We start from the raw sequence: 14752 nt of genomic DNA on the forward strand, positions 1-14752 counted from the left end.
GCTTACCATTGCTCTTTGGATCTTTTGCTCCAAAGCCGCCTTATAAGGGCTTGATGTTAATATTTCGTTCCTCTGAGATTACCTTTTTTTTGCTCATTCTCCTCTTCTTGCTGACGTCAGGCAAAGGTGACAAAGTTGAAATAATTTCTGCCACTGGTGTCCCTGTGAAATGATTGATTTCTGGCGATGATTTCTGGTGCTAAATGATTCAATGTTGACCACCATTCTGAATGGTGCCATCTTAGATAGCTACTATTCTGACATGTGTATCACCTATTCTCCTGTGCTCTAAAGCCCACAGATTAGGTGCTGAAAGCTCCATCTGATATTCCCATTTTGTAGCAAAAAGCGTCCCTCGCAAGGACTGATGATGCTCTTTGAAATCTGAAACTTATGTTTTCGATCAGAGATGGAGCGCAAGTTATGTGAGCATAAAAAGCTTAGAAATGTGAGATATTGTTAAAATGTTTTATAAATTTCATAAATATATATTAATTTCTACTATTATTTTTAATAATTATGCAATTTGAGAAGTTCTAAAGTAAGTTCAATCTAACGGAACGCAGTGCAATTCTTATGGAGGTATTTCATCTACGAAAAAACTTCACTGAGCACAAATAGATAATGAAGTCAAATAAACTTCGGCCAAAATGGAAAATCTAGTTGGATGGAATTAGCGAAAATTTTGCTCCAAGCCGGAATAAAATACTACAGAGATTTTTGATAGGAATGTTCCCTAATATTAGTAGGATAACTGAAATCCAAAGTGGCAAAAGATGGAATCTTGGGGAAATCCTTGTACATACAAGGGTCAGTCAATAAGTATCTGCAATTTTCTGTAATTTTCTTTGGGTTTACCATGCTGCTTTCTGCGCGGGTATGTCAATGGAGTGTGTATTCGACATGTGTTTACTGTATATTTGATCTTCACAGCTATTTTTTTCTTTTCTTGTTGTTTTACATGGTAAAAATATCGACACCCTCCATTTGTACCAAAGAAGAACAGCGATATCTCTTTTGTGGTCTGAAGGTCTATCAAGAACCGAAGGCTTGCATCACAATATAGAGGATTAATGTACAGATGGTTTGCCATTTCATCGTTAGTTACTCGTGGGTTAGAATCATGGTATGGACCTGTTGCATGTGAGTAGTGGATGCGAATGGCCATTCTGCTGTTCGTTCGAGCTTCACACTTGTCCGACCGTTTTTGAACTTCCCAATCCATTCGAAAACACTTCATCGTGGTTAGTAATTCTTCAATATTGTGATGCAAGTAAGTGTATTTCGTTCCCTGGCAATCTCATCTCTGCCAGCTCAAGTAATCTTGTCTAAGAGTTGTCAACCTTCTCTACGTGTTAAGTCTCACATCTTGGGATGATGACCTCATTGTTCTCTTTCGACATTATTGTTTTCTCATTAGGTCGAAGTTCGATTGTGGATGTGTTATACGTTCCTCTTCTCGTCCATCTCAACTTCGCATTCTCAACGCTGTTCATCGTCTGGTGTTTGTCTGTGTCCCGTTGTATTTCGTACCGGTCCAATCTCTACTTGCTTATGGAGTTATTGGGTCCTCGTCATCTCTACAAAGGCAACTTATTCTTTATTAGTGCCTCCCATCTATCTCACCACAGACTCTGACGAGAGGAGGTTGACTGTGTACCGTGTTCATTCTCGTGCCACGAGGACACAAAGGTCACTCTGTGTTCGTGCAGACGAGATCCTCAGTACTTGGTGTTGATAGTGATCTGCTTGGAACACTCCGCTTTTTCAGTCTCTCCTCACTTAGGAATTACCTGCATGATCCATTAACCCATCTCTAACTTCTCTCCCGAAGGCAGAGACACCTGTTTTTATTATTATTATTATTATTTTGTATATGGATGGGTCCATACCGGTTGAATCAATGTGTTGTCAGTGGCGTAGCAGCCGCCCCCGCAACCCCCGCGATGCAGGGGGGACCCAAGCTGTAGGGGCCCCGCTATGTTCTCTCTCTGTGATCCTGAAATTTTATGCAATCCCAGAAATCATCAGTTAGTGTCGCCTATTTAAAAAATGGATTTGCGAAACAGAAAGTTGGTTCCCAGTAACATATCATATGACGACGACTGCGATAACTAATAAGCAGTGGTGTGTTATCTTAGCCAGAGGGGCCCGGGCAACTTGAAATTATAGGTCTCCTCCGAAATTCATAATTATGTTACTGGCTCATAGATGGCAATAGATAGGAAACTTCTCTTATCTCCTCATACCTTTATAGCTACGTGGTTTGCGTAAAGTAGTGTAGTGTAGTGTAGTGTAGTGTGGTGTAGTGTCGTGTAGTACAGTTGTGAATCGAGTAGAAATATTCAGTCGCTCAACCGGTCGGTGCCTTATTGTTACTTAATACATAAACAAACAAACTTTATAATTTATGACCTTTTTTTATTACCAGTAATATTACGTGATGGTTAAAATGTAACTTCCCACCAAATATTCTCAAAGGGGCCCCCAAGACTCAGTACGAGATTGAAATAAGATCTGAGATAAATTTCGCACAACGTTCACACCTCACACAACACACAGGATGTTGAGCCCAGGGGCAATTTTCCCTTTGCCCTTAGGTCCAGTATCCCAAATTCCGCCACGCAGGGTATACAACGTATACTGTGCTCAAAGTGCTCCAATCCCTCGAATCCTAATTTCATTGAGTGACAAATTTTCAGTGAATAAAGTCCAGTCACTGCTTAATTTTCTATCTCTCAAGACTTGAGTCCGTAGCAGATGCAATTGAATTTTGGGCGTTAGGTTCCCATCGACAATCTAGATGTCCAGTTCAACCCCCGTAACTGAAATGATAAGTTTGCTTGAATATATAACTCACTATTAGTATTATAAGCGTAATGTGAACGGCTTTTACGTTGAATCTTGGTCTGGCATAGCCAGAAGGTGATGGCATTTTTGTCTCAAGGTGCATCCACCTCTAAGTCCAAAAAAGGAGTGTTACTATCCTTTAAACAATTTCCCCAAACAGTATTTTATTAAATATATGTGTATTATATGTAACCTACATTTAAGAAAAACGTTTCGAACAAACAAAAACAAAAGGATCATGAACAAAATAGTTGGCTGTGTGAAGCCTCGACACTCCTTAAAAAAGAATTCAGGCTGTGCAAAAGAAAATATTTCTAATTTCTTCATCCAGCTATTTATCAGAGCTTTAGAGAACACTGATTTAGTTTCGACATACTACTAAACTGATATATAGCCTAAGTCGATGACAAAAAATGAAAAGGAAGGGTTAAAATTAATTCATTTTACAACAGGGAGGAGGTTGCCATCTATTGGGTCTGGCCCCAATATTTTACTTTCAGGGAGACCCCAGAGAACTGCGCTGCGCCGCTGCTTGTTGTCAACTCGCACAGTCACAGCTTTACTTTACTTTCTCATTGTTCTATCTACACGGCAGAAATTTATGCAATACTAAAGGCGCACACTTTGCAGAGACTTCCCATTTATTCTGATTCCTTCAGTGTTCTCCAGACTCTGGAACCACTCGCTTCCGGACACCCTATAGTGAGTTAATTTTTCGATGGTGAGCGTCCTTCTCTGTAAGTGTGGTTGGGCATTATATTCTATGATTTTAGGCAACGAAGCAGCTACAGCTGCTGCCAAAGTCTTCCGAAGTGCTTTTCACCTTATATGGACATAGAATGTGTTCCGTTATTTCCTCATTGAGATTTGGCAGGATTGATTGATTGAGTTGGCGTTTTAAGTCCACTTTATGCACAGTGAGGCTAATCGGGACTGATCCTACAGTTTATCGTGGGATCCGAACCACTATGTGCATCCTCCGGGAATCGAACTCGGGACCCCTTGATTACAAGACGACGACGACACCACTGCGCCATCGGGGAGGCCCATTTGGCAGGATGGGGTAACAGGGAACAAGCTCCACACTGACGATCTCATCATTGGTGCATGACGTTATCACACCGTCCTCCCACAGAGAAGGGATAATACTAAGTCGGTTTCTCATTGGACATGGCCGTCTCACCTATAGTTCTCATCTGCAAAAGTGTATTTAATGTTATTTTAAATGATCGGCGCATTCTTATGGAATGTGCTGTTTTTAATGTCCTCAATTTTTTCTTCTTTCCCACACCTTATCGTCCATGTTGGGACGAGATGAGAATGTTCTCTAGTTAATATTATAATGCCTCCTTATATTTTATATCACAATATTCTCATGTTTTTCTTTTTGTTTTGTAACTTTCATAGACATATGTAGGCGTAGCTTGGGATCTAACTCTGGAGAGCAGAATCTAACTTGGAGCTTAACTTAGAGGGGGGGAGAGAATTAAGAAGTTTTCAAGCCCATAAAAATATCATCCAGAACTATTCTGATAAATAACGGTTGCATTTGCAAAATCATAACAATTTTGTTACTTTACTCTCTCAGGTTTCAGGAGATTAACAAAAGTTCCATTACGTGTAAATTTTCATAAACCTGAATATTGGGGAGGAAGTGTTCCCCTTGCCCACGCCCCGTTAGGCCTATGCTCATAGACATTTATATATCCACATAGACTTAAAACATTTCAAAGCATTCGTGTTACAACTTACAACGTACCAGCACATAAGTTGCCACTACATATTTTCACTTTAATTCAAGGTGGCGCAAAATTCAGTTCCACAAAACAGTCACAATCACGCTACGTTTGTCAGCTGTACGCTATCTCCTAAACCATTCCTCACAAAGCGAGATTGCAAGGCAATCTTAACCTATCAGTGATCACGAAATATCACTATCTGTGAACTATTTCGATCATTATTTCCTCATTCCGTCATTAGTTCCATGGGTCAACTGACTTATGCGCCACCCTATACTTCTACAATTCGGACTTTACACTCTATTGTACCTTCATGCATTGAAATGCAATACATTTCAGCTACTGCTACAATTCATGAATGAGAAACAACCTTAGATTGTTCCTTAGATATCTAGATTTGCACAAGGCGTACGGCTTTACATTCTGGCTATAAGTTGCCCTAAAGTAATAATAATAATAATTCCTTTGTTTAGCGGGCGAGGTTCAGACGTAGGCTGCTCCAGATGAACGATAGGGCCTCCCCGATGGCGCAGTGGTTGCGTCGCCGCCTTGTAATGAAGGGGTCCCGGGTTCGATACCCGGTAGAGGCACATAGTGGTTCAGATCTCACTTTAAACTGTAGGCCCAGTCCCGATTAGCCTTACTGTACATAAGGTGAACTTAAAACACCAACTCAATCAATCAATCAATAGATGAACGACACCTCTAAAGATAATTTCTTCAGTATTTACTTCCGGGTCATATCCTAACTCCACCCTACCAATCGTGGCTCTTGACAATTTGAGGCTAACGATGCAAATAGCTGATGAACGGAATATTCATGCTCAATCCACGGCCCAGGTCATTTATCTTGACTCTAGCACTGTAGTTCGGTTACTGATGTAGCAATAATAATAACAAAAAGCAATAACATTAATTTCATTGATTCTTTCAATGATTCGATAAGTTTCTTCATTCCTCTTTGATCGATACATCTATTATCTTCTTTCTTTGTTGGGGCGGGGGGATGGGGGTGGGTTTCGACCACAAACTTCTGTTTGGTAATCAAGGGGTCCCAGAGTCTATTCATGGGGAAAGAAGAGTAACTTCTGTACTCCCATGATATTATCTGCAGACATGCAGGTAGCCAGGGAGAGGGCTCGGTGGGCTGAATCCCCCCTAAAATCCTACACATAACTAAATTAAATAGTGCGTAGTGGTGATATATTTTACTTTCTTAGCAGGATTAAACATATTTTATAATAAGCTGCAATAAATTGATAAATTCATCTTCAGGTCTTCTACACCTTTTCGCCTTTAGATGTCGTCTGCTGATAAGGGATGAGCCCCTCGCCTCGACATAACATTCTGGCTACGGGCCTGTCTGCAGAGCAGTTTCCAAAGAGGAGGAGACTTCGATGTCATGCCATACATTTTTATTTGCATAATGTTCTTAAATATTCTACAACAGATCTTTTTTAATATATTGTAATACTCGATGTGTAACTTGCATGTATACATAAATCTTTGGCTCTAATGTTAGATTATTTAATATTAATGTTCCACAAATATATTTTGTGGAAATTACTTTTTCATTCCAAGATGAACTTATATTATGAACATAGGGTTGAAAGTGATGACTTACTTAATTCATGTTGCTCCTTCTGGAGCACATAGGGCATCTGTGAAACTTCTTCATCTGGTCCTGTTGGCAGCCATCTTCTTAATTTCATTCCATGTTTATCAAATTTCCAAAACTTCTTCTTCAATTAATTTTTTCCAGGTCTTCCAGGCCCGACACATCTTCGGTTTCCCTGAGGATTCCAATCTAATGCAGATTTCTCTGTGTATCCAGCAGGTTTGTAAAAGTGGTACTGATTCATTAAATTTTAAAATTCCCTTAACATGATGTTTTAATTATGCTATTCCAAGAATAAGTATTTATAAGAATAAGTTCGCTCGCTTCAGCCTCCTCGATGACGCAGTGGCAGCGTCGTTGCCTTGTAATCAAGGGGTCCCGGGTTCGATTCCCTATGGAGGGAGGCACATAGTGGTTCGGATCCCACTTAAAATTGTAGGTCCAGTATCGACTAGTCTTACTGTGCACAAAGTGGACTTAAAACACCAAATCAATCAATCAATCAAAAAATCGTTCGCTCGCTCCAGAGATTCCCGGGTCCTGTCTTTTTCCGACCTGTTCTTGTGAGACCTTTTCTTTTGCCACCTGTCCTTTACCGACCTATTTTTATCGCGCTGCGACGCCAAGGGTCCCGGGTTCGAATACCGCTCGGGCTTGGGTGTTTGTGAATGTCAATTCATCAATTTCATCATTTCTTCACTCATTCCCATCTTGTCGCGACATACCCAAAAAAATGCGATGTCCGTAGATTGTACAATGACAAGATTTGTTTTATTTCCATTTCCACCATTTCACACGTGGGAAAATCTGCTTTAAAGACACATGCACTTCCCTATGCAGTAAAGACAAAAAAGCTGTTTTTAGCCTTCCCTTTTGTCAGCGTAAAAAATTATGTCAGTGTTCATTGACTCATTTGTTTATTTGTTCCTTTCCCCCCTTTTTCGATAACTTTGGTTACGTCGGATGGTCTTAAGTTCGTTATAGGCCCATCGACATGTTTCAAGAAAAAACAGTTCAAAGAGCCCAGGGATTTCTTTCTTCCCTGTTGTTTGCATTGTCTACAGTAGACTGTGTGTAAACTATAAGCCAATGTAATCTTCGTGTAGATTACGCGTAGATAACGCATGTAGAAGTAAACTTATAGTCTACGGCACATCACTGCCTGTCACCCTCCATTAGGAGTGTGCGGGACGGAATTTTTTTGGTCGAGACGGGAAACTTTTTTAATCCCGACATTCGGGACTGGAAAAATTCGCCATTTTCCGACAAAGTCGGAAAATGTTCGAAATTTCCCGAAGCTCTGAAAAATCTCGAATTCTACACGTCATTTTCAACTTAAGTGATTGTTTTTGCATTTCTAGAATAAAAACCAGTGATGTGCCGTAGACTATAAGTTTACGTCTACATGCGTTGCCACGCGTAATCTACACGAAGATTACATTGGCTTATAGTTTACATAGTCTACTGTAGACAATACAAACAACAGTGAAGAAAAATCCCAGTGGTCCTTGAAAGAGAAATTATTTATTTCTTCAAACATGTCGATAATCTCAGCCCATAACCAAGTTAAGACCATCCGACGCAATCAAAGTTATCGAATTTTCACTAACAGGGGAAAAGGACTACCCGAAGAAAAACAAATGACAGCCATAGTGAAAACTGACATTATTTTTTGGCAGTGTCTGCTGCCACGTTCTTTTTCTGCTGGAACCTCAAAAGAGATGCGCGTGGCAGCAGACTCGGCCTTTGTCTTATCGTGATTTCATGATGCTATGTATGCAATTACGTCTGTAACACATACTGTGAAGTTATATCGATTACTTTCACATTTTTTTTAAAGATTATGTCTCTTAGCATTCTTCTAATATAAACCTAAATGCTCTCGTAGTTAGGTTAGATTCTGTTAGCATTAAATAATATCGCTAAATGCGTTCTAAAGAAAAAGGGTCTAAATTACCTGTACATTCATTCTCACTAATCATAAACTTGCATTTCTCTCGTCTCAATCTGTTCTTAAGATTTGTAACATCCTCTTAGCAGAAGAATTACGTGGCAGGAGCAAATTTGACCCTTATTCTTACTGCTGACACGGGCGTGGCAGCAGACTCGGCCTTATTTTTTACACTGTCAAAAGGGAAGGCTAAAAATAGTCCTTGTCTTATTACTGTACACTGCACAGGAAAATGCATGTGTCTTTAAAGTAGATTTTTCCACGTGTGAAATGGTGGAAATAGAAGTAAAACAAATCTTGTCATTCTACGGATATCGCATTTTTTTTTGGATATGTCGCTACTAGTTTATTTCGCAGTTCAATTAATATCTAGTGAATTTGTTGAACGTAAATAAGTACTTACAATGTTTCTTGACAGTGGAATACTTCACGCTATCTATGTCCAACTGCTGATGCTGGTTGCTGCTTCTAGAACGATGCGTGTGCCTTGCACGGACAACGCCGAGCACCATGTTGTATACGTTGATTACATAGTCTACATTGTCTACACGTAGAATGTAGACAATCGTTGTTTACGCGTAGAAGCACATCACTGAAAAAAACAAGCAATTTCCGACAAGTTTCAGAGACTTGCAATGCAGAAAACGTCGAGAATTAACAACTTTTTAAAATGACCATTCGGTATTTCCCGACTGCTCGAGATCCCGAAAAGTCGGGAAGTCATTTCCCGAAGTTGGGATCGGGAAGGGAATTTTTTTTTCCCGATCCCGGTCCCGACTTTTCGGGATCCCGCACACCCCTACCCTCTACACTCACATGTACAACTTTGCACTGGTCTCCAACTCAACGTACCCTGATGATGAGAACAATGCATGTCACAAGACCTTGAATACCATAAGACCAGATTGGACAACAAAATTAAATAAGTAGGACAATAGTGTCCTGCGGCGCGATTCACGAACTGTTAGTAGTCCGATATGTAGTCTAATATGTAGCCACGTCAGGCTTGTGGTCAAATTTGTAGTCATTTCCTGAATTTGCGATTCTTGAAACTGTCTACAGCGGTCTACAGGCTACAGTCGACTACATATCGGGCTACAGTTGTAGACAGTTCTTGTAGGACCCTTTTTAACCCTCCTAGAGCGGGCTACAGCGAACTACATTCGTCATATTCTGTGTTTGTGTATGACATCCAACTTCAAAGAAGAAAATAGAGCTACCAAAATGGCCCATAATCTGTGTTTTCACGTTTTCGAAAAGCAGAAGGAAATGACAGTGGGCATTTGCGTGTACTTAAAACACATCTTAGAGATATCGGAAATCCTTTTTCTGTTTCGAAAATATCTTCATAGTAATTTGTCACTGAACAGGAGGTGCCGGATTGATCAAAATTGTGGAACCTCATTTTCCCAACAAAAGGATTGTTTCTCTCAACCTCTTGTAATCCAAGTTAGTAATAATAATAATTATCCATATCTTGCACTAATTTATATGAAAATACACTTCCACGAGCAGATTAAGTTTGGTAGGCATAATTTGTTAGCACCTCTTTGCAGGCATTCCTGCTCGTGCACAATACATTTCAAAACACAATTTACTTGTAATTAATACTTTGTGCAACTTTTAACTGTGCTAATTAGTTTCTCCAAGTTTCTAACTTAGTCCCACAATCATTTCCAGTTTTGTAAACACTTCCTAATACTTCTATAAAATTCGTGAAAATTCATGAAACATTCGGAACTGTTACCTAGGATTTCATGCGATTTAAAAATAGCAATTTCATCTTCTACAGACCATAAATAATAACCACTCATTTTGAATGTTATGCATCCCATAAGCCATGCCAAAATCGTAATTATACGGAAGTCAAGCCCCAACAGTATGCAGTTTGGTTTTGTACGAACGTGCTTGCAGGCAGACGGATGAGAAGCAGCAGCACAAACTTTAAGTGAAAAAAAAATGTGCATAGGTTATCGATGGCTGTAATAGGACAAAAGTAAATAGTGAAAACATTTCTGAAAAGAAATGAAAACTCTTGATAGGCTACTTAAGGTTGCTAAATCATACAAACGCATGCATCGAAAATGTTCACAGTACACACACCACTTATCATAGCAGCCTATATTTTTGCCAGTTGTGTACAATCGTTGTGATGATGTTTTTATTATTGTTATTTATCCATTCGCCTTCTCAATTGCCAGCGATGTGGTTAGCACATCGTGCTATGATGCTAGGGATCCCGGGTTCGAATCCTGACCTGGGCATGGCTGTTTCTGAGTGTCCATCCATCAATTTCATCATATCATCCCTCATTCCCATCTTCGCAAATTAGCGAAAAGTGAAGCAAAATAAAGCAAATCAAATCAAATCAACCTAACCGTCTCAATTGTTAAAATGGGCTTCAATGAAGTCCCATGAGAGCTATTTTTCTTCTTTGTGCAGTGCTCAAGATTTGTGTGAAATATAGTTTTATATAAATTTATTAAGCATTTACTTAATTTATAAATAAAATTCACAGCACAATAATTATGCATTTATTATGAAATAATTTTTATAATGATCATGCATTAGTACAAATTGTTGAAACATATGTCATTTAAAAATTAGATGTGGATAAAAATTGTACTTTACAGCAGGTTTTATTTACACATTGTATACTTAGGACATAGTGTAGATAGAGCACGTTGTATACTTAGGGCATAGTGTAGATAGAGCACATATTATCTGCTAGAACAAAACAGTACACTGTACTGACACAAACACATGTAAACATTTAGAGTTTGTTGTGACGATTATGTGTTCATTACCATGTGCAAACTATATATATATTTTTTTATTTTTCTCAGGTTCCAAGTTCATTCTGGCTTCCCTGGGATCCAGACTCAGGAGCATTAATGCAAGGCACGGTATGGGATTTGTGCTTGGGAAGTGTATTGTACATGAACTTCTCAGTTCAAATCCTGTATTAGCCAGCATAAAACATCTTTCGATGCATATAAAATATTAGGGATATCACTATTATAAACAAGAAGCACTATATTTCCTCTATTGGCAACCCCTCAGCACATTCATGTTTAATTATGTAACACTACTTATCTTTTAACGGTTAAAAAATTGTGGTAGCAATTATTGTAAAACAACATAACTAACTAACTAACTAACTCTCTAGCCTTCTTAAACCCGAAGGTTCATGGCTGCAGCAACACAGGCCTTCCATGTTTCCCTATTTTGAGCAAGTTCTATATACTCTTTTCCATATTGTAAAACAACATAACTTTCAAAATATTTAATAAATGAGAGGAAATATTTTCCTGTAGTTTACGGTTATTTCAAGCATAAGAAAACAGTTTTTCTTTGTGACGTTTCAGGAGAACACACGCTCCTTTCATCAGACATTTATTTTCGTTTTGACTAAAGATACAGTTATAACAATGGTTAGTAATTTTTTAAACGATGAGAGGAAATTGCATTAGAACATGATTTTTTTTAAATTAATTTGGTGCACCAAAGCATTCTAGTGTAAATAGGTAAAGAGGTTAGTGTAACAGTTCGTTATATCGGAGACACATTAAAATTGGATATTTTGTGTTTCGTACTTACCAATTGTGTATTGTGAAACATAGTTCAAGGTGCCATTATGCTTTTTATACAAAAACAAACACAATTTTTCATATAGAGAGTAGTTTTTATTATTCCTTTTTTCGCTTCCGTAACACACAATATGGTGGGCAGAGGTTGACTACTGTTGTAGGTATGCAGTGTTTCCAACCTTCTTTACCAAAAAATACCTACTATCGTGTTCGTCACGTGTGCAAATTGTACATTATGCATGGGTAGCTGACGGATAGCCCCACAAACCATTTCTGATAAGGTTAGGTTAGGCAAGCATAGTTAAAAAAAGGGGGTTGGAAACTGACAGGGGGTTACATCATCAAACGTATGTAGCATCCAGTTCACGTAGCGAAAGCAATGGCACTTGTGCGTCGCTGAGATGTTTCTCTTGAAAAATACATGATTTCCCGATCAAATAGATTCCAGGATGAAAGAAAATACCTCGATGAACGTTGTAAGTAGTTTCTTCTGTAAAAATGAAGAAATGTGTCTCCGATATAACGAACTGTTATCGAGGTTAGCAAGGTTTGCTATGATGCCAGGAGTTAAGGGTTCAAATCCTTCCCAGGACATGGATGTTATTGTGAGTGTCCTTTCGTCAATTTAAACATGTCATTCCTCATCCCCATCTTCATGATTAGCCAAAAGTAGCAGAAGATCAATGCAATAAATAAATCAATAAATAGGTTAAAAAAATATGTGAACAGAGCATTTTTATTTGAAATCTATAATCCCATATGGTTGGTTCTTTCATTATTGTGTGATTTTAGGTATGACTTGAGATGACCGGACCCCTATCCGATTTTCTTCATATTTGACATACTCACTAATTGAGGCCTCCTAAACACGAATCTGAAGTTAAAATTTGTCGGTCACGTCTAGAAATTGCGAACCATTGGCACGTGATTAGGTTAGTTTCGGTTAGGTTAGGCAAACATAGTTAAAATTTGGTGTCGTGGTAGTATCAGGATCTAGAAATTGGAAATAATTGCGAACCATTGGCGCATAGTTAGGTTAGGCAAACATAGTTAAAATTTGGTGTCGTGGTAGTATCAGGAATATACATATTTGTTTGTGAAACAAAAAAAATTCTCACAGTTTCCATTCCGAAAACTAACGCTTTATTTTCGCTTATTTTGCAATTTCTAGACGTTTCCGACAAATTTTAACTTCGGATTCATGATTAGGAGGCCTCAATTAGTGAGTATGCCAAATGTGAAGAAAATCGGAGAGGGGTCCGGTCATCTCAAGTCGTTCTGTGATTTCTAATCCAAATTGTTACAAATGTCAACATTTCTTTTTTGTTATCAACAGGAATGCAAGGTATATTCTGGAGTGTATCAAATTGTGATGTGTGTAACTTTTAAGAATTTCTTGACATTCTCATTGAATGAAATTTCTGTAAATTTGAGGTGTAAGCAAATATGATGTGAGTGGTTGTCTTATACATAGATATTACATACATAGATATTACATGAGCAGCTAACAGCAGCTTGGTGTTACATGCTAAAAACACCAAACCTACTAGCATATGCATCTGATAGCAAAAACAAACATCTGAAAAGGTTAGGCTGGTTAAGTTTGATTTATTTCTGATCTCAGATGCAGGTGTGAGTAGGTTAGGTATGTCACGGTTTGGTGCTTTTACCATACTCCAAGTTGCTGTCACTAGCTGCTTATAGATAATGCAAATGTATGTTGTTGTTTTTTGGCCAGGTGGTGGCAGTACTAGTCCATCTTCTTGGCAACAAACAATGAATGACTGTCTGCTGAGAATTCCATACAGTATAACATGGGACATGAAAATCGTCCTTAAAGAAAAAAGAAGTAACATGTAGGCCTATCTTTTATGTTTCCGTAGTATGTGCATTCAGTCAGAAATCAAATTCATATGTACAAATGTAGCATGTAACATGACAATATTTTATTCATCAATTAAAAGTTTGGCCAAGTTCAAGGCATGAACAATTTTTGAGCACAAAAACATTCAAAAGTTTGTTCTAATAATTACTGACATTTGTAATCCGTGAACCTTGAACTTAATTTTCGCTAGTGATTCCAATTGTTCAGATTCTACTTTACAAGGTTCGATACTCAGTGGAGGTACATAGTGGCCCGATTAGCTGGGAATTTCTATTTACAACTGTTATCAATTGTACTCTACTGTTTTCTTAGAAATCTACTGAAACTGAATGGTTTTCTACCAAACACCTACAGTAGATCTAATGTACAGCAAAGAGAAAAAATAATAGGCAAATAGTTCATATCTTTTCATTTTTTTCATTCCACATCATATGTTGCTTTAAAGAATGGAATTCTGTTGAAGTGAAGCACATATTGTCCTCCACTTTTTTACATTTTCATTTAAATTTCACATTGTGTAGAACAGAAAAACTGTTATGGACAACTCTCCTACCATTTCTTTAACATATTGGCTGTAAATATAAATTATCATTCCTCATGATAAACGATTTGTTTTCATATCTGCTTGAAAATCTACACACAGTAGATGTTTCAACAAAACACCTGTTGATGTACTGAAAACAGTACAGAAGAGACATTAAATGTGTAAATCATTTATTTAGTATTATTTTTAATGTGTATGTAATGTGCTTAGCATAAGATGATGGCTGCTCAGCAGGGCTATTTGTGCATAAAGTTGAGTAAAGAGAAACAGTTTGTACGAAACTGGCAACGTTAATCTTAATGGGTTTGAACAGGTTAAGAAAACGTAGACGTTCCTGCTACGAATAATGGCAAACATGAAAAATCAGCTGCCCGATCCTGTGGCCGGGTGGTTAGCACATCGTGCTGCGACGCCAAGGGTCCCGGGTTCGAATCCCGGTCGGGCTTGGTTGTTTGTGAATGTCCATTCATCTATTTCATCACTCATCCCATCTTCGCAAATTAGCCAAGAGGCACAAAACGCGAAGTAAAATAAACTGGTACTACTTTACTATACCGGAGACACCTATCAATGTT

Source organism: Lepisma saccharinum, chromosome 8, assembly GCF_977018435.1.
Source record: "Lepisma saccharinum chromosome 8, izLepSacc3.1, whole genome shotgun sequence".
Lineage (NCBI taxonomy): Eukaryota > Metazoa > Arthropoda > Insecta > Zygentoma > Lepismatidae > Lepisma > Lepisma saccharinum.